The following is a 27,682-nucleotide window of genomic DNA, read 5'->3' as shown; positions in this document are numbered from 1 at the left end:
ATGTGACTCCCTTGACTCATAATTTTCTTTAACAGAGAATCCAAGGGATCCTCTGTCTTATTTGTACAGGCTCGGTATAGGGAGTGCACTAGCATAAAAGTGGTATTTTTGGAACGTTTATAAAATTATTACTACTGCTGCCTGAGGCTACTGCCAAAAGTGGTGTAACCTGTCTGCATTCATTCATTCACTCACCCCTTCAATCAGCCACCTAACGCACTACACGCACCTAACGACCTATTTATCTAACCACCTAATAACTAATTCTTTCATCTAGCGAGGCACTCAGTTGCCGATCAATTATCTGTGTCCTCAGCCACTCATGCATCCATTCATATTCTCACTCTTCCAACCGTTAATCCATTCTCACATTCACCGGGTCAACCATCCACAGAGACACACACTCAGATTCACCAATCTATGAAGCACCACCTTCACTTACAATATAGCCAGACCTCTTGACTTTGCCAAGCTTGCTGAATCCCGATGGGTAAATCAATGATAGAATACACTTTTTCATTTATTTATTCCTGCAAATATTTCTCCACAATTGTTTGGCACGATACCAGCCCAATTTGTGGAACATTATTCGGATTAAGATACAGGATTTAGGGCCATATGTACAAACACATTTTCCCATAGACATAGAATGGGTAAAACCCTTTGATACATCTGGCCCACAGTTAAACTCTACAAGGGCACAGTGTGGCCAGGGTGAGACAAGGAAATGGGCTGTGGTAAGAGTGAAAGCAAATAAACAAGTGATGTCTACACTGGCGGTGCAAGGGATAACCTTGTCTTTTTTCTTGGGTAGGAGGGGTGCCTACTCAAGATCAGTGGTGGTAAGTTACTAAAATATTTACTAGAAAACTAAGAATAACATCATGCATCTTATGAAGATTTTTATCTTTTTAAGGCCCAAGTATATGCATGTGCGACTGTGAGACAAAAAGTGAAAGAAATCTGTTTCTTGCAGGGACATATCTGAGTCAAAAGCACTGGCTACTGTGAAAACGTGACTGAGGTTTTCAATAGTTAAAAGGGGCATCTCAGCATAAGGGAAAGATGAATTAAGGAAAGTGGATGGGGTTGAATGTGCACAATCATAGGAAAAAAGATAATAAGGGTTTTTGTCACTTTCCTTCACGAGGTTGGCAACCAATTTTAATACAGATTTCTGTTAGTGGGAAGTGTAGTTACAACAGATCCCGGAAAAGACCCAGCACAATAATATTAGTGCACACTTAACAAGCTGGATGAGGCACTGCACAACCCGCGGAGAGAGGATCAATAAAAATTGCTTTAAAAGTGGCTGTTACATTATTACAAAAAACAGGATCCAGAACTTTGGTTTTCTGTCACATTATGATTGGTCCATCAGATTGCAAGACTGCACAATGGAAAGGCAGCCTTCTGCATCCAGAATGAAGCAATGGCAACCCCAATAACCGAGGTAATTATAAATTAATGGTCCTATTAGATATTAAAGACAAATCACAACAGTTTGCGCATATGTTGTAAGCAAGCTAATGGGAAGGCGGATTGAAATATGTAATTCGCACAGCACAGGCTTGCCTTTGGGAAGATGTGAATAATATTTATAGCATTCTATTTTTTATTATTTTGATTACAAAGCTCTTAAAATGGGAATATGTTTCCCAGAGCTCAGATGCATTCAGGCTCCCTATTCGTGGCAGGGTCTGCTTAAAGTTTAACACAAAAATGGTTGGCCATAAAGCAGTCTTTCAGAACGTGCATAACGTTTTAGGACCCAAATTTGAGTGGTACATCCCTATGCCCTTCCTGCGTTTGTCCAGCCAAGCTGTCCTTGTGGTTCCCAATGGCCTATCAGTGCCCTACCATGACAGGTCCTTTTCAATTGCTGAAGCAAAAACCTAGCATATCTCTCCTTCCCCTTAATGCACTGAGACTATTTTTATAAAGTTACTGAAAACCTGGATTTTAATGAATAATTTTTCCATGTTGGTCATGGTCTCGTTCGGGCTGTGTCCGTTTTTACTTTTTTTTCCTTTAGGTATTGTGTTCACAGATCAGCGACAAGAAGGTCTGCATACGAGTTTGCAGTAGCGTGGCTAGGATGCCACGAGCCTTGGTGCAAGCAAGGAAAATTGCCCCCTTTACTGTTGCAGGGGTGAGAATATATATCAATTATTAGGGTTCAATCGGCCACTCAGGGCCCCGGTGCCACTGCACCTGCTGCATCAATAATAACTACGTTTTGCTAGTGCGTCATAAATAATAAAAAACAAAACCTCAAAATGAAAGTTTAGCTACAATCCACCCTTTTGGCTTTTGATCAAAGCAAGTTCTCTCAGCACTGGTTTCTGAACTAGTCTCATATTTTCTGAGACAACGATTGTCCCAGATTTTTAAGACGTATCACAAACGGAATTGTTTCCCTAAAAGGGATCGTGTATTGACCCCGCCTTCATTGGACGAGTTTACATTGGCGTAACAAAGACCCCTGCAGCACCGCGGGGGAGCTGGGGGCTCAGCACACTACACTGTGCACTGGCGACAGGCCCCTGACTGGGTCCAGGGTGAGGGGCCCCTAAAGGGACTTTGCACCCCCCTTCCTCAAGTTTCGTTGCGTCACTGATAGTTTAATGCACCTTTTAATACATTATCACACACCACTAGAGTAACAGATATTGAGTTGTCAACAATGCGCCAGTTGCATCACTTTGTCCATTGTTTTTGCTTCTTCTTTCAGAGGAAATTGAACAAACATATTGCGTCAATATTCACAATTAGAAAAGTAGGAAACTGGTTTTACGTTGGTAGTTTTACTTACTTTTCCACGATTAAAAAAAGTGTAGTTCCTTAGCATTTGGTAACTGTCTGAAAATGCAGGGTTATGAGCGCGTTATAAATGCAGCAAGAGTAGAGAAGCTCCCACTCTTTAAAATGCACAAACCTCAAGACTGTGCAAAACTGTCTGGAACTCAGAGGTTCACAGCGAAAGGACCAGCTCACATTGTAAAGGTCAATACTGCCCTCTTCTGCACATACTGTAGCAGAGCTGTATGATATAAAGATTTGTTTTACTTTCCGAAACAAAAAATCCACTTTCAACACTATCACCCGTTTACCGTCAGCCCTTTAAATCATGAACTTATATGTGAATGGATTTTTCAGCCAGCACTTTGAAAATTCAAATTATGTTTTGAATTCTTTCTAATTATTATTTGAGAATATATATTTGTTTATACTCATCCACTTACACAATTGGGTTCTTTTGTTTATTTGATGTATTACATGAGATAAGGTACCCGCTGCCATACATGATAAGGATATTTGCAAGTCATGTCAGAGTGTCATAAATATATAAAGGAACTCAGCCTTCGGCTTCGCTGCTCTATGTGTTTAAGGAACTTCTTCGTGACTTGCAATATCCTTATGATGTTCGGCTAAGATACTTGCCCCTTTCACTGATGTAGGGGTCACCTTATATCATTTTAGCTCCGTTTGACAAATCTGCACACAAATTGGCAGCCACTATCATGGTTAGTTTAATTTTGCAATGGAAAGGTTAGTGCCAGGCCATCACACGGAGTAATGTTAAACGGAAAGGTTAAAAAAAAAGTTAATGCCTAAATAATGTTGTTGCCAATTGACAAATCCAGAGAACAGCTTCCAGAAGAAGGCTCATATTCCAAGCACACGTTTCAAGCAGATCCGTTAAGAAGGGGAAGAGCTAAGGGTGTGGATGAGATGGGCAGAAAAGCTTTAATTTTATGGCAGCTTTGAAGAATGCTTGAAGTTGCGGTGCGGGAGATGCTGCTGCGCCCCCTTGAAAAACTTGCAGGAGCCCAGAATGTAAATGGGCAATAAAGGGATTGTTAAATATTGCTTTTAACTTGACCTCTCCTTTGAAATAACAGAAAATGAACTGGTGTCAGGCAATGTCTTCTTACAAAAGGTTGTTTTTTAACAAGAAAATGAGTGTTTACTTTGGCTGTCTTCTATTTCATAGAATTCTGTAAAGGAAACCAAGTGGCAGTCTTGCTGAGGTGCAGGGAGTGTTAAAGGAAAGGTTGCAGGATTTCAAATGTCTTGTAACACACAACAAAATACAAATACTTGTAAATTAACTAAAGAATTTCAAAATATATCAGCAGCAAAGAAAGTCTAAAAAAGGTGCATTATTTCTATACTTCTGTAGTGTGATGGAAACAAATATTTTAATAGGGTCAAAACAAAGACAATTTGTCTGATGCATAAATGATAAATGGTCAGCAATCTGATTCTCACACTTTATAGTTTGTGCACCATTATGTTTAGCAGCATCCTGCATGACTGATGCTAATTTAGTGGACATTTCAGGTGTAGATGTACTCTGTAGTTCTTCAGCACAACATACTTTTATCAAATGTCTGGGACAAGCTGTTCAAAATGCACTCCTGGACACACTCTAGCAAGGCTCATCTGCTGCACTTGCTGTTTGTGTAATGCTTGGATTGTTCATCACCCCTATGACATCAATAACATAATATGAACGGCAGCACCCCTACTCTGAAAATTGTTCCAGTACCTTTGATGACAGTTGTGTTATTTGGCAGATCAGCATGAAAATGTTGATACTAGACAAAGACCGCAAATACTTATCTTCAGTTAAATTAGATACAAAGGGCCGTATTTATAGGCCCCTAGCGCAACGTGACGCTCCTGTGGTGCTAAGCACAGCACCGTATTTACAAGTTGACGTTAAGCCACTTCTTGTGGCTTAATGCCACCTTGTAAATACGGCCCCTTCTCAAGCAGCACTGTGCGTGCAAGGGGCGAGCAATGGGTGTTGCTGTTGGCATGCCACAGCAACACCCACTGCATTTTGACGCTGCCTCAGATTTATGAAATTATGAAAACCTGAGGCAGCGCCAAAACCTAACGCCACCCACAGGGGTGGCGTTAGCAGGGCACAACGAGGAGGAATACTTTTATTCCTCCTCGTTTTTTGCTTTTTCTATACATTCTGCATTCTGTCGCACGCATAGAAAAAGTGCTGCATTCTGCCGCACGCATAGAAAAAGCAAAATGCCAGAAATGATGGTTTATGTGTGGGAAGGTGTCCCCTTCTGCACATAAACAATCATTTGAAAGTGATGCTTTGGCACTTCTGTGTGTGCTGCATTGGCAGCACACACAGAAGTGCCAAAACGCCATTAGTGATTGTTTATATGCAGGAATGGACACCTTCCCGCACATAAACAATCACACCCCTCAACACAGACATCCTTGCACAATGGTGCAAGGATGCCTGCATAGGTGCTGGCAGCCAAATTTAGCTCCAGCGCAGGGGGAAATGCAGGGGTGTGTCGTATTTCCTTAAATACGGAGCATCCCTGCGTTTCTAAAGTGACGCAGAGAGGCGCTGCCAATTGTCGCACAGCACCGCGCTGCACCGCTTTTCTTTAAATCTGGCCCAGAGTTCCTTGAAATAGCTTCAAAAGTATTAGCAACAGAAAACCTTTTTGATGCTCCTCTTTAAGTCTGACGTAGGCCAGACCATGTAGTCAGAGCCCATAGTGCACAGCCAGAGGTAGTTTATGTCTGGTGTGGGTGGGAGCTGAGTGCATGCACCTGGGGGCATATTTATAATCCCCTAGCACCACCTTGCACCACATTCACATCATTATTTTTTACGTTAATTTGGCCCAATGAGGCATTGCACCACTCTGTAACCCTTTGCGCTACAATATGTCTGTGTCAGGCATAATGTATGCAAAGGAGGCGTTCCCCTGTTGGGCGGGGGGTGAATAAATGGAGCAAGGAAATCTGTGAGATTTCCTTGCGCCATTTTTTACAGCACTTTTAGTGCCTGCTCAAGAACAGATGTTAAATGGGGGCTTCCATTATCTTAAATGGGCCCCTATGTACTCTGCAGGAGTAGCACCAATATTTTGATAATTCTATTGTTTTTAAAGAATCATCAAATCATTGTTGATATTCTTTTCATTTTCCTTCTAATTTTCTTCTTCTTCATAACAATAATAATAAAATAATAATAATAATAGTGATAACAATAATAATTATACATTTTATCAAGCACCAATGAAGCCAACAATAAAATGTTAACCTAGAAATCTACTTGAATATTAAAGTGCAGAATTATGTTTTTGTGTCAGGCTGTTTTCTTCTGGGCATTATTCAACCATTGTCCCAGCTAAGCTGAAAGGGCTGTTCCTGGTAATTATTTTGTGAAACAGAGATCCTTAAGACTTTCAGCCATTCTTAAAGCATTCTAAAGAATGGACTCTGAGCTCTGGGGCAACGTGGCACAGATTGATCAAGAAGTGTGGGCCCAAAGAAAAGCTCTTTAGTCAAATGATCCATCATAGCCTCATTAATTGTTTAAACATGACTGGCATATCGTGATGAGAGATCTTTAGATGTTGAATCAAGAATCAATCAATCGATCAAATTTATTAAGCGCGCTACTCACCCAGTAGGGTCTCAAAGCGCTGGGGGGGAGGGGTTTACTGCTCAAAAAGCCAAGTTTTGAGGTGCTTTCTGAAAGTTAGGAGGCCCTGGGTCTTACGTAGGTTGGTGGGGAGGGAGTTCCAGGTCTTGGCGGCGAGGTGGGAGAAGGATCTGCCGCCAGAGGTGGTGCGTTAAGGGTTGAAGGTTAAGAACAGAAGTAGAGAATAGAGAGAGTGTCATTTGCTGAGGGGGGAAAACGGCGTAGAGTCTGAGATGCTGCGATGTAGTGTGATCCAGGCAGAAGAGGGCAGCCTTTCTACAGCTTGGTTGGATTTGGGAAACTGACACAATAATGAGAAAGTATATTTTCCATTAAACAAAGGACCCTGAACAGGAAAACTGAGGATTTTGAAGGGCATTCTTTCGCCAAGGCACAAACCGGGAGACACACTAAGCAAAACCCTCTAGTGGATCTTAGTGGTCATGGGGGAAGGCTGGAGGTGGTAAGAAAAGAGTTCATGTCTCTTGTACCTGTGATGGTTGATGACAGTGGTTCAGCCGGTGTAGGTAGGACACAGACAGGAAACACGGCATGTGCTGCGGAGCCGCCTAAAAACAGAGACAGGTCAGATGGAGAGAGGAGGTGGGGGATAAGATATGAAGAGTGAGCAGGCTTTAAAATGATGTAAGACATAGCTCTCAGAGCAAGGCAGTGTTTTTTCACTGAGATGTGGATGGCGTGACCCCAAGATGCTAGCTCAGAAGTCTTGCAAAATTGCAGTTCCTGTTGCAGATCTACATGGAGCATGAAAGACATGTTGGAAAGATGACTTGCTGTACTATAGAAACACATCATCAGAATGATAAAACATTGCCACCAAGAAGTTTGTGGATGGTGACTGTAAGGTAATGAGTTACAGATAGACATGGGGGGATAGGCATTCAACAGTGAGATGACAATTAAATGACATAATATGGGGGGTGGCTTTTCTCTTTGAGATTGGATTACCTGACACAAGTGTGTCTGCCCAAACTCTCTCAAGATTGCCATTTTTGCTGGTCATCTCCTAAGACTTCGGAAATGAAAGACACCTTCAAAGGCAGCTTTCTATACTTAAAGCAAATGACGAACATTATAACAAATGAATGCTTACTTGAAGTATGAGCTGGAAACGTTTGTAAATGCACTATAATATGAGGTATGTTTGAAGCAAAGTCCTTTTCACATTTTTAATGTAGTGTTTAGCAAAAAAAAGTTCATTAAAAATGACATCTGTTAAATAGAACAATGGATTTATATAGTTATCTAGATCATATGCCAAGTAAGCATTTGCTTATGACTAGGCCTGGGTGGTGATATAATTCCACTCATGGAGTTGGCAGAATTCAGGAACTCTGCTATGCATTGTAACGTGGAGTTCCCGCTAAATGCCGCCATCCGGCAGTTGGTGGAAGTATGTTTCCTTTGGCATATGTGAGACTTGTTTTGACGCTCATTGATGAGCATGATGAGATTTGCTGGCTGCTAGCGAGCGAACACAAGATGTGCCTGCTGCTCACACAACTTCTGGTCACCACGGAGCTTCTGGAGCCATTTTCGTGACACTTTCAAGCACGAGCGGCTGCTTCTCAAGCAGATATTTTACACAAGAAGCAGCTAAATCCACCTGAAAAGATGTTTTTGAGTGACTATTTTACTCCAATAGACCCTTCAAGCTGTTTTGTAGTACAAAGAATTTTGTTTTTTATTTTACTTTTTTTTTCAACAGGAAGGAAGGGCCTCAGAGACTCTAACTTCCTCTTCCGGTCCAGCAGGCTCTTCCCAGTGCTTTGTACATCCATTGGTCACTTTCCATTTCAATTTTGAAGTGGAAGGATCTCACACTCTCTCTGTCTGCAATTCCTGCTGCATATATACCACTAGATTTTAAAGACTTTATTTTTGTTAAATTACAAGTAAGTTGAAAAACATTTGTATAAGTGTGTTGTTTGTTTGAGAGAGGGCATGCACCAGTATTTATTTGTATGTTTACCTAATTTCTAAATTTGACTGTGGTTGTGGTGAGTGGCCTTGAGTTTCAGTAGGGGCCTAGTTATTATTTTGCATTTAATTGTTTATCTTTTGAAAGGGAAAAAGATTGCACAGTTCAGTACATTTTCTCCATGTTTGTTAAATTTGCACTATTCATTTATTTTACTGTGTGGCCTAGTCTGCCCACAGGCCATCCAGCCAGTACTAGTCAAGGGTACATGAAACAGCTGCTTCTGTGTTATATGTTGTTTTTAAACTTAATTTAGGTCAGGAACGGCATTGGATTGATTTAAAAATGGGTTATTTTCTATTCCACTTTTGTTCTGCAAAAAGTGTAGTTTGGTGGGGTAATATTTGATGCCTTGAAAGGATGTGGTTTGTACAAATTTTATGGCTCACGTAATTTTCATTTTTGGCAGTGCTGAATTAATGGTAGTGTTTTCTGGACTGTTACCATACCTCCCTTGACTGGCCTGTGTGTGTGTGTGTTTGCCATAGGCAACCATTTGCCTTTGTTCTCCATGCCATGTGGCCGGAGGCCGTTTTGTGTAGACAGTGTCCATAGGCCTGCATGTGTTCTTTGTGATCCATGCTTCCTTGCATGTTGTTCGACTATGTGGCTTGTGGCCATGTTGTGTAGCCAGCCACTGTGTTTTTTTCCATAGGCCTGCATGTGTTCTATGTTCTCTAATGCCTGCATGCTTGCTGTTGTTGCTGTTTGACCATGTGGACGGTGGCCATTTTCTATAGGCAGTGAGTGTGCTTTTGCCATATGCTTGTATGTGTTCTTTGTTCTCCAATGCCTCCTTGCTTGCTGTTGTTGTTTGACCTTGTAGCTGGTACCCATTTTCTGTAGGTAGTCTGTGTGCTGTTGTCATAGGCCTGCATGTGTCCTTTGTTGTGACCATGCCTCATTGCTTGTTGTTTTTGGTTGACCATGTGGCCGGTGGCCATTTTGTGCAGCCAGCCAGTGTGTAAATCCTTTTATCCAGTTTTCAAAGCCATTTTCTAGGGAGGTCGAAAGGAGAGGGATAAGCCTTTTCTTTTCACTTTTCTTTGATATCAGTTTAATATGCTTGAGGGTCATTGTAGAATATGTATGAATGGTGTTTAAAATTATATGCATTTATTTCCATTTTTCACCTTAACCTCCTTGCCTCCCAAACCCCAATGTGATCCTCATAGCCCCCTAGTACACCATCAATCAATGGGTTTTTTCATATTATTCATTTATTTATTTTGCCTTTTTTATTTTTTTATTTTTCACATTTTTTTTTTTTTGGGACTTTTTAAAAACATTTTTTCACTCCACCCATCCCCTGTCTGCCATGGGCGCCTGCTGCACACCAGCATTCATTTTAAAGGATTATTCCATTTACTCCTGGCCCCATGCCTGCCATAGGCAAGATTCTTCCATTTTCCCCTGGACCCCTGCCTGCTATGGACGCACACCAGCATTGATTTTTTAAGGATTAATCCATTTTCCTCTGGAACCCATGCCTGCCATAGGCAGGATTATGCCATTTTCCCCATGACCCCCTGCCTGCCACAGGCACACACTCTCATTAATTTTTCAAAGGATTATTCCATTTTGCCTTGGCTATGCCTGCCATAAGAAGGATTATCCCATTTGCCCCAGGAACCCCTGCCTGCCACAGGCACTCTCCCTCATTAATTTTTCGAAGGATTATTCCATTCTGCCTTGATACCCATGCCTGCCATAAGAAGCTTTGCTAGTGCGTTATAAATAATTAAAAAAAAAAATCAAAATGAAAGTCGCGCTACAATCCACCCTTTTGGCTTTTGATCAAAGCAAGTTTTCTCAGCACTGGTTTCTGAACTAGTCTGATATTTTCTGAGGCAACGATTAGCCCATATTTTTAAGACGTATCACAAACGGAATTGCTTCCCCAAAAAGGATCGTGTATTGACCCTGCCTTCATTGGGAGAATGTTATAGTTTACATTGGCGTAACAAAGCCCCCTGCAGCACCGCGGGAAGGGGGAGAGGGTGCCTCAGCACACTACACTGTGCACGGGCGACAGGCCCCTGACTGGGTCCAGGGTGACGGCGGCCCCTCTAGGGACTTTGCAGCCCCCATCCTCAAGTTTCGTTACGCTACTGACAGTTTAATGCACCTTTTAATACATTATGAGACAATACTAGAGTAATAGATATTGAGTTGTCAACAGTGCACCAGTTGCAACACGTTGTCCATTGTTTTTGCTGCTTCTTTCAGAAGAAATTGAACAATTAGAGAAGTAGGAAACTGGTTTTACGTTGGGAGTTGATCTTACTTTTTCACGATTAAAAAAATGTAGACCCTAAGGGCCGTATTTATACTTTTTGGCGCACAACTGCGCCAACGCAGTTGTGCGTCAAAAAATTTAACGCCGGCTAACACCATTCCAAAGCACCATGCGGGCGCCGTATTTATGGAATGACGTTAGCCGGCGGAGCTGCCTGGTGTGCGTCCAAAAAAATGACTTACACCAGGCAGCGCCGGCGTAGGGGAAAATGGAGCTTGGGCGCCAAAAAATGGGGCAAGTCAGGCTGAGGCAAAATTTTCGCCTCAACCCGATTAGCGCCATTTTTTTTTACTCCCAACCCCCATTGAAATGACTCCTGTCTTAGCAAAGATAGGAGTCATGCCCCCTTGCCCAATGGCCATGCCCAGGGGACTTATGTCCCCTGGGCATGGTCATTGGGCATAGTGGCATGTAGGGGGGCACAAATCAGGCCCCCCAATGCCACAAAAAAAATAAAAAAAAAATACTTACCCGAACTTACCTTAAGTTCCCTGGGATGGGTCCCTCCATCCTTGGGTGTCCTCCTGGGGTGGGCAAGGGTGGCAGGGGGTGTCCCTGGGGGCATGGGAGGGCACCTCTGGGCTCCTTCCGAGCCCACAGGTCCCTTAACGCCTGCCCTGACCAGGCGTTAAAAAATGACGCTAAAACGGCTGGACGTCATTTTTTTTGACCCGCCCACTCCCTGGCGTCATTTTTGCCCGGGAGTGTAAATACGGCGCACATGCCTCGGAGTAATTTTTTAGACGGGAACGCCTACCTTGCATATCATTAACGCAAGGTAGGTGTCCACGCTAAAAAATGACGCAAACTCCAAGATCTTTGGCGCTAGACGGGTCTAAAGCCAAAGTATAAATATGGAGTTAGTTTTGCGTCGGAATTGCGTAAAAAAAAACGACGCAATTCCGGCGCAAACAGAGTATAAATATGCCCCTTAGCATTTGGTAACTGCCCGAAAATGCGCTTCGATGCCTCACGCAGCGTACTCAGCGCGATATAAATGCAGCAATAGTAGAGAAGATTCCACTCTTTAAAATGCACAAACCTCATGACTGTGCAAAACTGTGGAACTCAGAGGTTCACAGCGAAAGGACCAGCTCACGTTGTAAAGGTCAATACTGCCCTCTCCTGGACATACTGTAGCGGAACTGTGTGATTTCAATATTTGCTTTCCTTTCCGAAACAAACAAAAATTCCACTCTTAGCAGCAACACCATAACCAGCTTACCTTAAAAAGTCAGCCCTTTAGATCACGAACTTATATGTGAGTGGATTTTTCAGCCAACATTTTAAAAAGTCAATTATGTTTCAAATTCTTTTTAATTATTATTGAGGATTTATATTTATGTATGCTCACCCACGTACACAATTGGGTTCTTTTGTTTATTTGATGTATTACATGGAATAAGGTACCCGCTGCCATACATGATAAGGATATTTGCAGGTCATGTCAGAGTTCCATAACCTTATAAAGGAGCTCAGCCTCCGGCTTTGTTGCTCTATGTGATTAAGGAACTTCTTCGTGACTTGCAGTATCCTTATGATGTTCGGCAATCCAGAATGCTTCCAGAAGAAGGCTCGTATTCCAAGCACACGTTTCAAGCAGATCCGTTAAGAAGGGGGAAAGCTAAGGGTGTGGATGAGATGGGCAGAAAAGCTGTGTTTTTATAACAGCTTTGAAGAGTGCTTGAAGTTGGGGTGCAGGAGATGCTGCTGCGCCCCCTTGAAAACCTTGCAGGGGCCCAGAATGTGAATGGGCAATAAAGGGGTTGTTAAATATAGGGCCAGATGTAGAAAGCGTTTTGCATGGCGCAAACTGCGAAATTCGCAGTTTGCACCATGCAAAACGCGCATCGCGATGCACATTCCCATTTTGCGAGAATGGGAATGCGACTCGCAAATAGGAAGGGGTGTTCCCTTCCTATTTGCAATTTGCACCGTGATGCAGAATTGCTTTGTGACCGCGAACGTGGTCGCAAAGCAATTCGCAGTTAGCACCCATGTCAAGTGGGTGCTAATTCATTCGCAAAAGGGAAGGGGTCCCCATGGGACCTCTTCCCCTTTGTGAATGTCGCCAAAAATATTTATTCAGAGCAGGCAGTGGTCCAATGGACCACTGCCTACTCTGAAAAAACGAAACCAAATGGTTTCATTTTTTCTTTTGTATTGCAACTCGTTTTCCTTTAAGGAAAACGGGCTGCAATACAAAAAAAAAAACTGCTTTAATAAAAAAGCAGTCACAGACATGAAGGCCACCATCCCTGTGAGTGCAGGGAATCGCAAGCGGGTCGCAAATTGCGAACCACCTCATTAATATTAATGAGGTGGGTCTTTGTGACCCCCTTGCGATTCGCAGAAGGTGTCTGAGACACCATTCTGCATATGATTTTGCAACTCGGGAATTGCGAGTTCACGACTCGCAATTTCCGAGTCGCAAAATCGTATCTAGCTACATCTGGCCCTTAGTTTTTAACTTGACCACTGCTATTGAATAACAGCGAATAGACAGGTGTCAGGCAATGTCTTCTTACAAAAGGTTGCTTTCAAACAAGAAAAGGAGTGTTTACTTTGGCTGTCTGTTATTTTGTACTTCGAATTCTGTAATGGAAACCAAGTGGCAGTCTTGCTGAGGTGCAGGAAGTGTTAAAGGAAAGGTTGCAGGATGTCAAATGTCTTGTAACACACAACAAAATGCAAATACTTGTAAATTAACAAAACTATTTCAAAATATATCAGCAGCAAAGAAAGTCTAAATGAGGTACATTATTTCTATACTTCTGTAGTGTGATAGAAACAAATATTTTAAAAAGGTCGAAACAGACAATTTGTCTGATGCATAAATGATAAACGGTCAGCAATCTGATTCTCACACTTTATTGTTTGTGCACCATTATGTTTAGCAACAACCTGCATGACTGATGCTAATTTAGAGGACATTTCAGGTGTAGATGTACTCTGTAGTTCTTCAGCACAACATACTTTTATCATATGTCTGGGACAAGCTGTTCAAAATGCACTCCTGGACACACTCTAGCAAGGCTCATTTGCTGCATTGGATTGTTCATCACCCCTATGACATCAATAACGTAATATGAACGGCAGCACCCCTACTCTGAAAATTGTTCCAGTACCTTTTATGACAGTTGTGCTATTTGGCAGATCAGCATGAAAATGTCGATACTAGACAAAGACCGCACATACTTATCTTCAGTTAAATTAGATACAAAGGGCCGTATTTATTGGCCCTTAGTGCAAAGTGACGCTCCTGTGGTGCTAAGCACAGCACCGTATTTACAAGTTGACGTTAAGCCACTTTTTGTGGCTTAATGCCACCTTGTAAATACGGCCTCTTCTCACGCAGCACTGTGCGTGGAAGGGGCGTGCAATGGGTGTTGCTGTTGGCGTGCCACAGCAACACCCACTGCATTTTGACGCTGCCTCAGATTTATGAAATTTTGAAAACCTGAGGCAGCGCCAAAACCTAACGCCACCCACAGGGGTGGCGTTAGCAGGGCACAACGAGGAGGAATACTTTTATTCCTCCTCGTTTTTTGCTTTTCCTATACGTGCTGCATTCTGTCGCACGCATAGAAAAAGTGCTGCATTCTGCCGCACACATAGAAAAAGCAAAATGCCAGAAATTATGGTTTATGTGTGTGAAGGTGTCCCTTCCTGCACATAAACAATCATTTGAAAATGACGCTTTAGCACTTCTGTGTGTGCTGCATTGGCAGCACACACAGAAGTGCCAAAACGCCATTAGTGATTGTTTATATGCAGGAAGGGACACCTTCCCGCACATAAACAATCACACCCCTCAACACAGACATCCTTGCACAATGGTGCAAGGATGCCTGCATTGGCGCTGGCAGCCAAATTTAGCTCCAGCGCAGGGGGAAACGCAGGGGTGTGCCGTATTTCCTTAAATACGGAGCATCCCTGAGTTTCTAAAGTGACGCAGCAAGGCGCTGCCAATTTTCGCACAGCACCGCGCTGCACCACTTTTCTTTAAATCTGGCCCAAAGTTCCTTGAAATAGCTTCAAAAGTATTAGCAACAGAAAACCTTTTTGATGCTCCTCTTTAAGTCTGACGTAGGCCAGACCATGTAGTCAGAGCCCATAGTGCACAGCCAGAGGTAGTTTATGTCTGGTGTGGGTGGGAGCTGAGTGCATGCACCTGGGGGCATATTTATAATCCCCTAGCACCACCTTGCACCCCATTCACATCATTATTTTTTACGTTAATTTGGCCCAACGAGGCCAAAGTCCCCACGCTGTATTTACAGAGTGGCGCAATGCATGCATTGCACCACTCTGTAACCCTTTGCGCTACAATATGTCTGTGTCAGGCATAATGTATGCAAAGGAGGCGTTCCCCTGTTGGGGGGGTGAATAAATGGAGCAAGGAAATCTGTGAGATTTCCTTGCGCCATTTTTTACAGCACTTTTAGTGCCTGCTCAAGAACATATGTTAAATGGGGGCTTCCATCTTAAATGGGCCCCTATGTACTCTGCAGGAGTAGCACCAATATTTTGATAATTCTATTTTTTTAAAAGAATCATCAAATCATTGTTGATATTCTTTTAATTTTCCTTCTCTTTTTCTTCTTCTTCATAATAATAATAATAAAAAATAATAATAATAGTGATAACAATAATGATTATACATTTTATCAAGCACTAATGACGCCAACAATAAAATGTTAACCTAGAAATCTACTTGAATATTAAAGTGCAGAATTATGTTTTTGTGTCAGGCTGTTTTCTTCTGGGCATTATTCAACCATTGTCCCAGCTAAGCTGAAAGGGCTGCTCCTGGTAATTATTTTGTGAAACAGAGATCCTTATGACTTTCACCCATTCTTAAAGCATTCTAAAGAATGGACTCTGAGCTCTGGGGCAACGTGGCACAGATTGATCAAGAAGTGTGGGCCCAAAGAAAAGCTCTTTAGTCAAATGATCCATCATAGCCTCATTAATTGTTTAAACTTGACTGGCATATCATGATGAGAGATCTTTAGATGTTGAATCAAGAATCAATCAATCAATCAAATTTATTAAGCGCGCTACTCACCCGGTAGGGTCTCAAGGTGCTGGGGGGAGGGGTTTACTGCTTAAAAAGTCAAGTTTTGAGGTGCTTTCTGAAAGTTAGGAGGCCCTGGGTCTTACGTAGGTTGGTGGGGAGGGAGTTCCAGGTCTTGGCGGCGAGGTGGGAGAAGGATCTGCCGCCAGAGGTGGTGCGTTGGATTTGGGGGACTGTTGCGAGGGCGAGGGCAGCGGAGCGGAGCTGTCGAGTTGGGTTGTGGAAGTTGATTAGTTCGTTGAGGTAGGCAGGTCCGGTGTCATGGAGAGCCTTGTGGGCGTGGATTAGGATCTTGAAGATGATCCTTTTGTTGATGGGCAGCCAGTGTAGGGATCTGAGGTCGGCAGAGATGTGTTTGTGGCAAGGGAGGTTGAGGATGAGACATGCGGCTGCGTTCTGGATGCGCTGGAGTTTTCTCTGAAGTTTGGCTGTGGTCCCTGCATAGAGGGCGTTTCCGTAGTCTAATCTGCTGCTTATGAGGGCATGGGTGACCGTTATTTTTGTTTCTAGGGGAATCCATTTAAAAGTCTTGCGTAGCATGCGGAAAGTGTTGAAGCAGGAGGATGATATAGCGTTGATTTGCTGAGTCATGGAGAGAGAGGAGTCCAGTATGATGCCGAGGTTGCGTGCGTGGGTGGTGGGTGTTGGGGGTGGTCCTAGGATGGTGGGCCACCATGAGTCATTCCATGGTGTCTTGTTGGGACCAAAGATGATGATCTCAGTTTTTTCTGAGTTTAATTTGAGGTGGCTTGTTGTCATCCAGTTGGCGATGGCGAGGAGTCCGGCGTGTAGGTTATTCTTGGCGAAAGATGGGTTCCTCGTGAGGGAGATGATGAGCTGGGTGTCACAAGAGAACAGCATTTAATGGCAATAGTCTTGACATTGATAGGATCGCCCCATGGGGCCACCTTCTTAGTAAAGTTTGTGAAGTTGTGGGTTCTAGAGTATAAAAAATATGCATTAATTTTATAAAATAATATATATGGTGTTACATTTATTTTAATATATTTACATTACAGTTTTACATTTTAATTTGCATTCTGTATGTTCAGTACTTAATTTTAGATGTAGAACTTTGCTTTGCAGGTCTGTTTGGTGTTGTTTTTGGCACAGTTTTATTTTCTTCATTTGTGTTAAGAGGAACAATGTGTTGGTTTATTTTTTTTAATCTAATATTTAGCTGTTTTATTTCACTCTTGTAAGTATGTAAAAGCATTATTTTTAGTTCAATTTTAGCATTGTGTATTGATTACTATAGTACTTTCTAGGTGGTCTTTTTTATTTTTAAGTAATTTGATGTCTGTGTCTTTGTTTTCTTTTCCTTGCATCATTTTTCCTACTCATAGATGGTGCGCCTGTAATTTGGAGAAATTAACATATAGCACTGTTTTAATTATTTTTTGTCTCAAGATTGTTTTAGCTATTTATTAATTTTGTTAGCTCTTATTTATTGTCAAACATACTTTGAGTGAAGTAGTTAGTGTTTTTTTTTATTTGAAAAACATGTCTATTTGTTAACTATTTTTAAGCTTGGTGTGATTGCTTCGCTGGATACTAGTTCAATTTATTTTTGCACAATTTATAGTAACCACTAATTAGTGTTTTCATTAAAGAGTAAATATATATTCATTTTAGTGGGACATATTTTTATATGTATGTATACATCTAGTGTAATTTTGTATGTTTGATTTAGAATTATCTTTATTTTCTCTTGTCCAGTATTTTGGTTTTCCTGATTGTATGTTTTGTTAGTTTTGATCTTTAGGCAATATTGGTTATTTCTTTATTTATGTCTAAGATTATTTTTTATATTTTAGTATTTTATTTTATTTTTCAATTTTTTTATCATCAATATTTGTGTCTACTATTTATGTATAGATGTGGTATTTATTTTTTCTATATTTCTGGCAATATTTGCCAGTACTGATTTTTCTTGTTACATTATCAAACAAATGTGTGGGGCAGGCTCAAAAACATAAACAAGGCCACTGCAACTTAATATTTCAACTATGATAGAGGGTGAGGAAGATTGAGCGGTAAGGGTTGAAGGTTAAGAACAGAAGTAGAGAATAGAGAGAGTGTCATTTGCTGAGGGGGGAAAACGGTGTAGAGTCTGAGATGCTGTGATGTAGTGTGATCCAGGCAGAAGAGGGCAGCCTTTCTACAGCTTGGTTGGATTTGGGAAACTGACACAATAATGAGAAAGTATATTTTCCATTAAACAAAGGACCCTGAATAGGAAAACTGAGGAGTTTGAAGGGCATTCTTTCATCAAGGCACAAACCGGGAGACACACTAAGCAAAACCCTCCAGCGGATCTTAGTGGTGATGGGGGAAGGCTGGAGGTGGTAAGAAAAGAGTTCATGTCTCTTGTACCTGTGATGGTTGATGACAGTGGTTCAGCCGGTGTAGGTAGGACACAGACAGGAAACACGGCATGTGCTGCGGAGCCGCCTAAAAACAGAGACAGGTCAGATGGAGAGAGGAGGTGGGGGATAAGATATGAAGAGTGAGCAGGCTTTAAAATGATGTAAGACATAGCTCACAGAGCGAGGCAGTGGTTTTTCACTGAGATGTGGATGGTGTGACCCCAAGATGCTTGTTCAGAAGTCTTGCAAAACTGCAGTTCCTGTTGCAGATCTACATGTAGCATGAAAGACATGTTGGAAAGATGACATGCTGTACTAAAGAAACACATCATCAGAATAATAAAACATTGCCACTGTAGGATGCTGGCCTGGCTTATAGTGGGTACCTTGTGGTACTTACACCCTGTGCCAGGTCCAGTTATCCCTTATTAGTAGAATAGAGGTGTTTCTAGCAGCTTAGGCTGATAGAAGGTAGCTATGGCAAAGCAGCTTAGGCTGAACTAGGAGACATGCAAAGCTCCTACTATACCACTTATATCATATAGCACAATATCATAAGAAAACACAATACTCAGAGTTACTAAAAATAAAGGTACTTTATTTTAGTGACAATATGCCAAAAGTATATCAGAGGATACCCTCACTTAGGAGGTAAGTAATATACACAAATTATATGTACACAGACCCAAAACAGGTAAGTAACAGTAAGAAAAGTAGTGCAAACAATGTAGAATCAAAATAGGATGCAATAGGTAGACATAGTTCTAGGGGCAACACAAACCATATAGTGGAATGCGAACCACGAATGGACCCCAGACCTATGGGAAGTTGTAGAGGGTCGCTGGGACTGTAAGAAAACAGTAAGGGTGTCCAAGATACTCCACCCCAAGACCCTGAAATGTAGGGAGTAAACGTACGCTACTACCCCAGAAAGACAGAATAGTCATGATAGGGGATTCTGCAAGAACCACAAGCACCAGTAAAACACTGAAGATGGATTCCTGGACCTGAGGACCTGTAAAGAAAGGGGACCAAGTCCAAGAGTCACGAAAGTGTCCAGGGGGGGCAGGAGCCCACCAAACCCCGGATGAAGATGCAAAAGGGCTGCCTCCGGGTGGAAGAAGCTGAAGATTCTGCAACAACGAAAAGGGCTAGAAACTTCTCATTTAGATGGAAGATGTCCCACAGCACACTGGAGGTTGCAGAAGTGTTTCCAGGCAGAAGTACCGCAAACAAGCCTTGCTAGCTGCAAGAGTCGCGGTTAAGGATTTTTGGTGCTGCTGGGGACCAGGAAAGACCAGGATATCGCCCCTTGGAGGAGGAGACCAAGGGGGCATTCAGCAACTCAGAGAGCCCCCACAGAAGCAGGCAGCATCCACAGAAATACCGGAACAGGCACTTAGAAGATCTGAGGACAGCGGTCAACTCAGAGTCACAAAGGAGGGTCCCACGATGTCGGAGTCCAACTCAGTGGGTTGGGCAATGCAGGATGGAGTGCTGGGGACCCAGGCTAGGCTGTGCACAAAGGAATCCTTGGAGAAAAGCACAGAAGCCAGAGCAGCTGCAAATCATGCAGTACACATGTTTGCTGTCTGGCATGGGGAGGCAAGGACTTACCTCCACCAACTTTGGACAGAAGGGCCGCTGGACTGTGGGGGACACTTGGACTCAGCTCCTGTGTTCCAGGGACCACGCTCTTCAGGATGAGAGGGGATCCAGAGGACCGGTGATGCAGAAGTTTGGTGCCTGCGTTAGCAGGGGGGAAGATTCTGTCAACCCACGGGAGATTTCTTCTTGGCTTCCAGTGCAGGGTGAAGGCAGACAGCCCTCAGAGCATGCACCACCAGGAAAAAGTCGAGAAAGCCGTCAGGATGAGGCGCTACAATGTTGCTGGTAGTCGTCTTGCTACTTTGTTGTGGTTTTGCAGGCGTCCTGGAGCAGTCAGCGTTCGATCCTTGGCAGAAGTCGAAGAGGGAATGCAGAGGAACTCTGGTGGGCTCTTGCATTCGTTATCTGAGGAATAGCCCAGAGGAGAGACCCTAAATAGCCAGAAAATTAGGTTTGGCTACTAAGAAAGGAGGCTTGGCTACTGAAAGAGGTAAGCACCTATCAGGAGGGGTCTATGACGTCACCTCCTGGCACTGGCCACTCAGAGCAGTGCATTGTGCCCCAACACCTCTGAATCCAAGATGGCAGAGGTCTGGGACACACTGGAGGAGCTCTGGGCATTTCCCCTGGGAGGTGCTGGTCAGGGGAGTGGTCACTCCCCTTTCCTTTGTCCAGTTTCGCGCCAGAGCAGGGCTGGGGGATCCCTGAACCGGTGTAGACTGGCTTATGCAAAGATGGGAACCATCTGTGCCCATCAAAGCATTTCCAGAGGCTGGGGGAGGCTACTCCTCCCCAGCCCTTCACACCTATTTTCAAAGGGAGAGAGTGTAACACCCTCTCTCAGAGGAAATCCTTTGTTCTGCCTTCCTGGGACTGGGCTGCCCAGGCCCCAGGGGGGCAGAAACCTGTCTGAGGGGTTGGCAGCAGCAGCAGCTGCAGTGGAGACCCCAGAAAGGCAGTTTGGCAGTACCCGGGTTCTGTGCTAGAGACCCGGGATGCATGGAATTGTCCCCCCAATACTAGAATGGTATTGCGGTGACAGTTCCATGATCCTAGACATGTTACATGGCCATGTTCGGAGTTACCATTGTGACGCTACATATAGGTAGTAACCTTTATGTTGTGCACACGTGTAATGGTGTCCCCGCACTCACAAAGTCCGGGGAATTTGCACTGTACAATGTGGGGGCACCTTGGCTAGTGCCAGGGTGCCCACACACTAAGTAACTTGGCACCTAACCTTCACCAGGTGAGGGTTAGACATATAAGTTACTTATGTGCAGTGAAAAATGGCTGTGAAATAACGTGGACGTTATTTCACTCAGGCTGCAGTGGCAGTCCTGTGTAAGAATTGTCTGAGCTCCCTATGGGTGGCAAAAGAAATGCTGCAGCCCATAGGGATCTCCTGGAACCCCAATACCCTGGGTACCTAGGTACCGTATACAAGGGAATTATAAGGGTGTTCCAGTGTGCCAATGAAAATTGGTGAAGATAGTCACTAGCCTGTAGTGACAATTGTGAAAAGCAGAGAGAGCATGAACACAGAGGTTCTGGTTAGCAGAGCCTCAGTCATACAGTTAGGCATCACACAGAGAACACATATAGGCCACAAACTTTTGAGTACTGGGGTCCTGGCTAGCAGGATCCCAGTGACACACATCAAACATACTGACAACATAGGGTTTTCACTATAAGCACTGGGCCCTGGCTAGCAGGATCCCAGTGAGACAGTAAAAGCACCCTGACATATACTCACAAACAGGCCAAAAGTGGGGGTAACAAGGCTAGAAAGAGGCTACCTTCTTACAGCCACCAAGAAGTTTGGGGATGGTGACCGACCGTAAGGTCATGAGTTACAAGTAGACATGGGGGGATACGCATTCAAAAGTGAGATGACAATTAATGGTGGGTGGCTTTTCTCTTTGAGATTGGAATTACCTGACACAAGTGTGTCTGCTCAAAGTCTCCCAAGATTGCCGCTTTTGCTGGTCATCACCTAAGACTTCAGAAATGGTAGCCACCTTGAAAGGCACCTTCAAAGGCAGAGTTCTATACTGAAAGCAAATGAACAACATTATAACAAATGAATGCTTACTTGAAGTATGAGCTGGATACGTTTGTAAATGCACTATAATATGAGGTATGTTTGAAGCAGTTATTTTCACATTTTTAATGGAATGTAGCAAAAAAAAGTTCATTAAAAATGACATCTGCTAAATATAACAATGGATTTATATAGTTATCTAGATCATATGCCAAGTAAGCATTTGCTCATGACTAGGCCTGGGTGGAAATATAATTCCACTCATGGAGTTGGCAGAATTCAGGAACTCTGTGCTATCCGTTGTAAAGTGGTGTTCCCGCTAAATGCCGCCATCCAGCAGTTAGTGGAAGTATGTTTCCTTTGGCATATGTGAGACTTGTTTTGATGCTCATTGAAGAGCATGATGAGATTTGCTGGCTGCTAGCGAGCAAACACAAGATTTGCTGGCTTCTCACACAGCTTCTGGTCACCCTGGTGCCTTCCGGAGCCATTTTCGTGACACCTGCAAGCACGAGCAAATGCTTCTCAAGCAGATATTTTACTTGAGAAGCAGCTAAATCCACTTGAAAATATGTTTTTGAGTGTCTATTTTACTCCAATGGACCCTTCAGGTTGTTCTGTAGTACGAAAAACATTTTTTTATTTGACTTTTTTTTCAACAGGAAGGAAGGGCCCCAGAGACTATAACTTCCTCTACCTGTCCAGCAGGCTCTTCCCAGTGCTTTGTCCATCCATTGGTCACTTTTCATTTAACTTTTGAAGTGGAAGGATCACTCTTTCTCTCTGTCTGCAATTCCTGCTGCATATATACCACTAGATTTTAAAGACTTTATTTTTGTTAAATCACAAGTAAGTTGAAAAACATTTGTATAAGTGTGTTGTTTGTTTGATTGAGGGCATGCACCAGTATTTATTTGTACGTTTACCTAATTTCTAAATTTGACTGTGGTTGTGGTGAGTGGCCTTGAGTTTCAGTAGGGGCCTAGTTATTATTTTGCATTTAATTGCTTATCTTTCTTAAGGGAAAAATATTGCACAGTTCAGTAGATTGTCTCCATGTTTGTTAAATTTGCACTATTCATTTATTTTACTGTGTGGCCTAGTCTGCCCACAGACCCTCCAGCCAGTACTAGTCATGGGTACATGAAGCTTCTGTGTTATATGTTGTTTTCAAACTTAATTTAGGCCAGGAATGGCATTGGATTGAATTAAAAATGGGTTATTTTCTATTCTACTTTTGTTCTGCAAAAAGTGTAGTTTGGTGGGGTAATAATTGATGCCTTGAAAGCATGTGGGTTGTACAAATTTTATGGCTCATGTAATTTTCATTTTTGGCAGTGCTGAATTAATAGTAGTGTTTTGTGGACTGTTACCATACCTACTTTGACTGGCCTGTGTGTGTGTGTGTGTTTGCCATAGGCCACCATTTGCCTTTGTTCTCCATGCCATGTGGCTGGGGGCTGTTTTGTGTAGACAGTGTCCATAGGCCTGCATGTGTTCTTTGTGATCCATGCTTCCTTGCATGTTGTTTGACTATGTGGCTTGTAGCCATTTTGTGTAGCCAGCCCCTGTGGTTTTTCCATAGGCCTGCATGGGTTCTTTGTTCTCCAGTGCCTGCTTGCTTGCTGTTGTTGTTGTTTGACCATGTGGACGGTGGCCATTTTCTATAGGCAGTCAGTGTGCTTTTTCCATAGGCTTGCATGTGTTCTTTGTTCTCCAATGCCTCCTTGCTTGCTGTTGTTGTTGTTTGACCTTGTGGCTGGCACCCATTTTCTGTAGGCAGTCAGTGTGCTGTTGTCATAGGCCTGCATGTGTCCTTTGTTGTGACCATGCCTCCTTGCTTGTTGTTCGTTGAACATGCGGCCGGTGGCCATTTTGTGCAGCCAGCCAGTGTGTAAATCCTTTTATCGAGTTTTCAAAGCCATTTTCTAGGGAAGTCGGTAGGACAGGGCTATGCCTTTTTGTTTTTTTTCACTTTTCTTTGATATCAGTTTAATATGCTCGAGGATCATTGTAGTATATGTATGATTGGAGTTTAAAATTATATGTATTTATTTCCATTTTTCACCTGAACCTCCTTGCCTCCCAAACCCCAAAGGGGTCCTCATCGCCCCCAAGTACACCATCAATGAATTATTTTTTTCATATTATTCATTTATTTATTTTGCCTTTTTTATTTGTCACATTTTTAACCTTTTTTGGGGCTTTTTAAAAAAAAATTCATTCCACCCATCCCCTGTCTGCCCTGGGCGCCTGCCACACCCCAGCATTCATTTTTAAGGATTATTCCATTTACCCCTGGCCCCATGCCTACCATAGGCAAGATTCTTAAATGTTCCCCTGGACCCCCGCCTGCTATGGACGCACACCAGCACTGATTTTTTAAGGATTAATCCATTTCCCTCTGGACCCCATGCCTGCATAGGCAGGATTATGCCATTTCCATGCCTGCCATAAGAAGGATTATTCCATTGGCCCCTGAACCCCTGCCAGCCACAGGCACACACCAGCATTTATTTTTTAATGATTATTCCATTTTCTTCTGGACTTCCCCTGCCTGCCACAGGTGTCTCCCCTTAGGTGCACCTAAAGCAAACAGTTACATCTACAAGATGTTATCCTAATTGAAAATAAAATATTAAGTCATGGTGGTGTGATTTGACTTTGGAATGCATAGACTATTGCTGATAATTATTTAGGATAATAAGTAAACACACTATATTATATTTTCTGTACTATGAATAATTCAAATGCAAACATGCCCCATTTCAGTAAATGTTTTTCTTGCTTGTTTGCTTTTAGATGCGCACGAGACATCACCCACAGAGTGTTGCCAGTCAGAAAGCCACCACAAAGAGACATGAACACAGCACATTAGTCCTCTACTCTCTTCTGCTTGTGCAGCTAAGTGGCAGAGCTTCAAGATAGACCCAAAGAAAGGTGTTGCCAAGAAAGTGGCCAGTGAGGAGGAGAAGAAGAAACAGATTTCTACCACAGGCGTACCACCCAAAACCTTAGTCAGGAAATGTGTACGTGCCACTCTGTCAACCGGCCAGCCAGCTGGAAGCAGCACGTCCGCATCAACAGCACCACCCCAAGCTAAGTCCAAGATCCAATTGTTGCAGAAAACTGAGCAAAGTGGACAAAATGAGCTGAAGCCAGCAATAGTAGATCTTTCTGAAGTAGGGGCAGAACAGGAGGTTGTGCTTCCTGCTGAGCAAGATATACCTCTTCTGGAACCATATGCTCCCCGATCTCCAGCAAGAGAATGGAAGGGTACTCCACCATCTTCTCCAAGCCCCCCTTCTGGTGATCTGGACATGGATTGGATCCCAGCTGAGCCCTATACCCTCTATGAGAGACAAGGGAAAAGAAAAGTTCCTGAAAGCCCTACAGTTATGGAAGGGGAAGAGGAGGACGAGCCAGTCATTGTCATGAGCGCTGGCTTGGGACTCCTCCTATTCAACCTGCTCTGAGGGATGTGGCACTGGTACCCCTACCGTCTGCTTCTATATTTGTAAGTCCCCTGCTGTGACCTGCATCCACCACTACATCAGTCGAAGTACGCACTGCAAAGAGGCAATGGTGGACACACCCACCTACCTGCAGTTTTTTGGGCTTTGGTAGTGACACCAGTGGCCCACTAAAAAAAATTCTCCTCCCCAGTTTGTGACTTCTTTACGATTAGCAAGCAGGAGGATTACACTGAAATATGCTCCATTTGCCACTCAAGTGTTTGTCAAGGTAAGCCTGTTTCACTCTATGATATTGAAGGCAAAACGGCCCAGGTGAAAAAACATCATGCAATCTGGAGGGAGGAGCACCTTAAAAAATTGTTGCAGGTAGTGATGGTGATGAGACAGGGGAATCAGCTGCAGCCCCAATCACGGTGGGAGGTGAGGGTGCCAGGCAAGAAGAGGGTGACAGCTTTATGCAAAGCTGCCCTATCCTTCGCAGTGCACCAGTATCACCCGCCTCAGCAACCACGAAATGGCACTAAAGTCAGATGGAGACACCACAGCAAGTGGTGATTGTCCCAAGTCACACATTAAGCCTACCACCTCCTACTTCCCTCTGTAAGTTGTTTGCCTCTTTGGCATCAGAAAATATAAAAATCCAGGCTATTATTATGGGCATGTTTAGGCAGGAGGGACTCTATGAACGCAACCACATGACAGCACAATTGTACAGTGGGAGCTGGCTAAGATGTTAACACCGGTCCTCCTCACTTTTTCTTTTATGGAAGGAGTGGAATTTTTTGAATTTGGTGGGGCCACCTGCCCGAAATGGAAGGTTCCCAGTTAGACCTATTTTGCCAGAGTTGCTGTTGCACTGCTGCATCACGATGTGCTGCAATTGGTTGGACAAGCTTTGCAACAGAGTGCTGTTCACACTATCCACATGACGACAGATTTGTTGATCAGCAACTGATTACATGAGTATCACTGCACACATTATGACCCACAGCCCTGAATCCGCCAAAATCCAGACACCCACACAAGTCCGCCACACCAAAGGTCAGTGATAAACTGGCGAAAACAAAACCGACACCGTCACGCCAACAGGAATACGCCCACACTATCACGACCCACGAATCCTTCCGGCGGTCTTTCAACTGCGGTATTCCATTGGCGGTACACACCGCCGTGCTCAAAATACACACACATTTACAAAACACAGCCACATTGGACAATTCCAAATACACTCACCTGATACACATACACACACCACTCCCACACATCCAATACAATATAAAACACACACCCACATCACCCACAAACCCCTATGACCAAAAATTGAGAACGAAGCACAAAGAGAGACACTACAATCTACAAACAAGCATCCACATGCACACAACACCATCACCCACATAACATCCACGCACCCCACACAACACACCACTAAATATCACCCCACATATCACAACACACACCACCCCACACATCAACCACACCACCCCAAGGCACGGCAGAGACACCCCAGGTTCTCTGAGGAGGAACTCAGGGTCATGGTGGAGGTAATCATCCGGGTAGATCCACAGCTATTCGGATCACAGGTGCAGCACACCTCCATAGCTAGGAAGTTGGAGCTATGGCGAAGAATAGTGGACAGGGTCAACACAGTGGGACGGCACCCAAGAAATAGGGATGACATTAGGAAGAGGTGGAACGACCTACGGGGAAGGTGCGTTCCGTGGTATCCAGACACCACCTTGCGGTTCAGCAGACTGGCGGCGGACCCCCACCTCCTCCCCCACAACTAACAACATGGGAGGAGCAAGTCTTGGTGATTCTGCATCCTGAGGGCCTCGAAGGAGTAGCTGGAGGAATGGACTCTGGTAAGTAAAACTTTAACTACTATATCCCCCACCCTACCTGCATGCCATCACGTACCCCCACCCTCGCCCTCACCCCCATCATTCCTACTCCTCACAAATGTCCCAATATCACAAACCACACATCCCAACACCAAGCCCTGCATGCAACACCAAAGCATGGACATACATCACCAATGCATGGTCACTGCACATACCCATAAACCATCCCTAAACCATCATCACACAAGGTCCCACACAGGAATGCAAGCACTGGGGTACACAGTCACCCACCCATTGCACACCATGGCACATACAGATGCAATAATCATGCTTTTACACCCCTGCAGGACCCCTACCCAACGTCACCGCACAGGAGGGTCCAGAAATGTCCACACCACCAACAGAAGAGGCCCACAGTGATGACAGCAGCTCTGTCCAACTGGATCTAGATGACCAGCCCGTACCATCTGGGACCTCGGGAC

The sequence above is a fragment of the Pleurodeles waltl genome, chromosome 8, assembly GCF_031143425.1.
Source record: "Pleurodeles waltl isolate 20211129_DDA chromosome 8, aPleWal1.hap1.20221129, whole genome shotgun sequence".
Taxonomy (NCBI): domain Eukaryota; kingdom Metazoa; phylum Chordata; class Amphibia; order Caudata; family Salamandridae; genus Pleurodeles; species Pleurodeles waltl.
Note: the sequence above shows the minus strand (reverse complement) of the source record.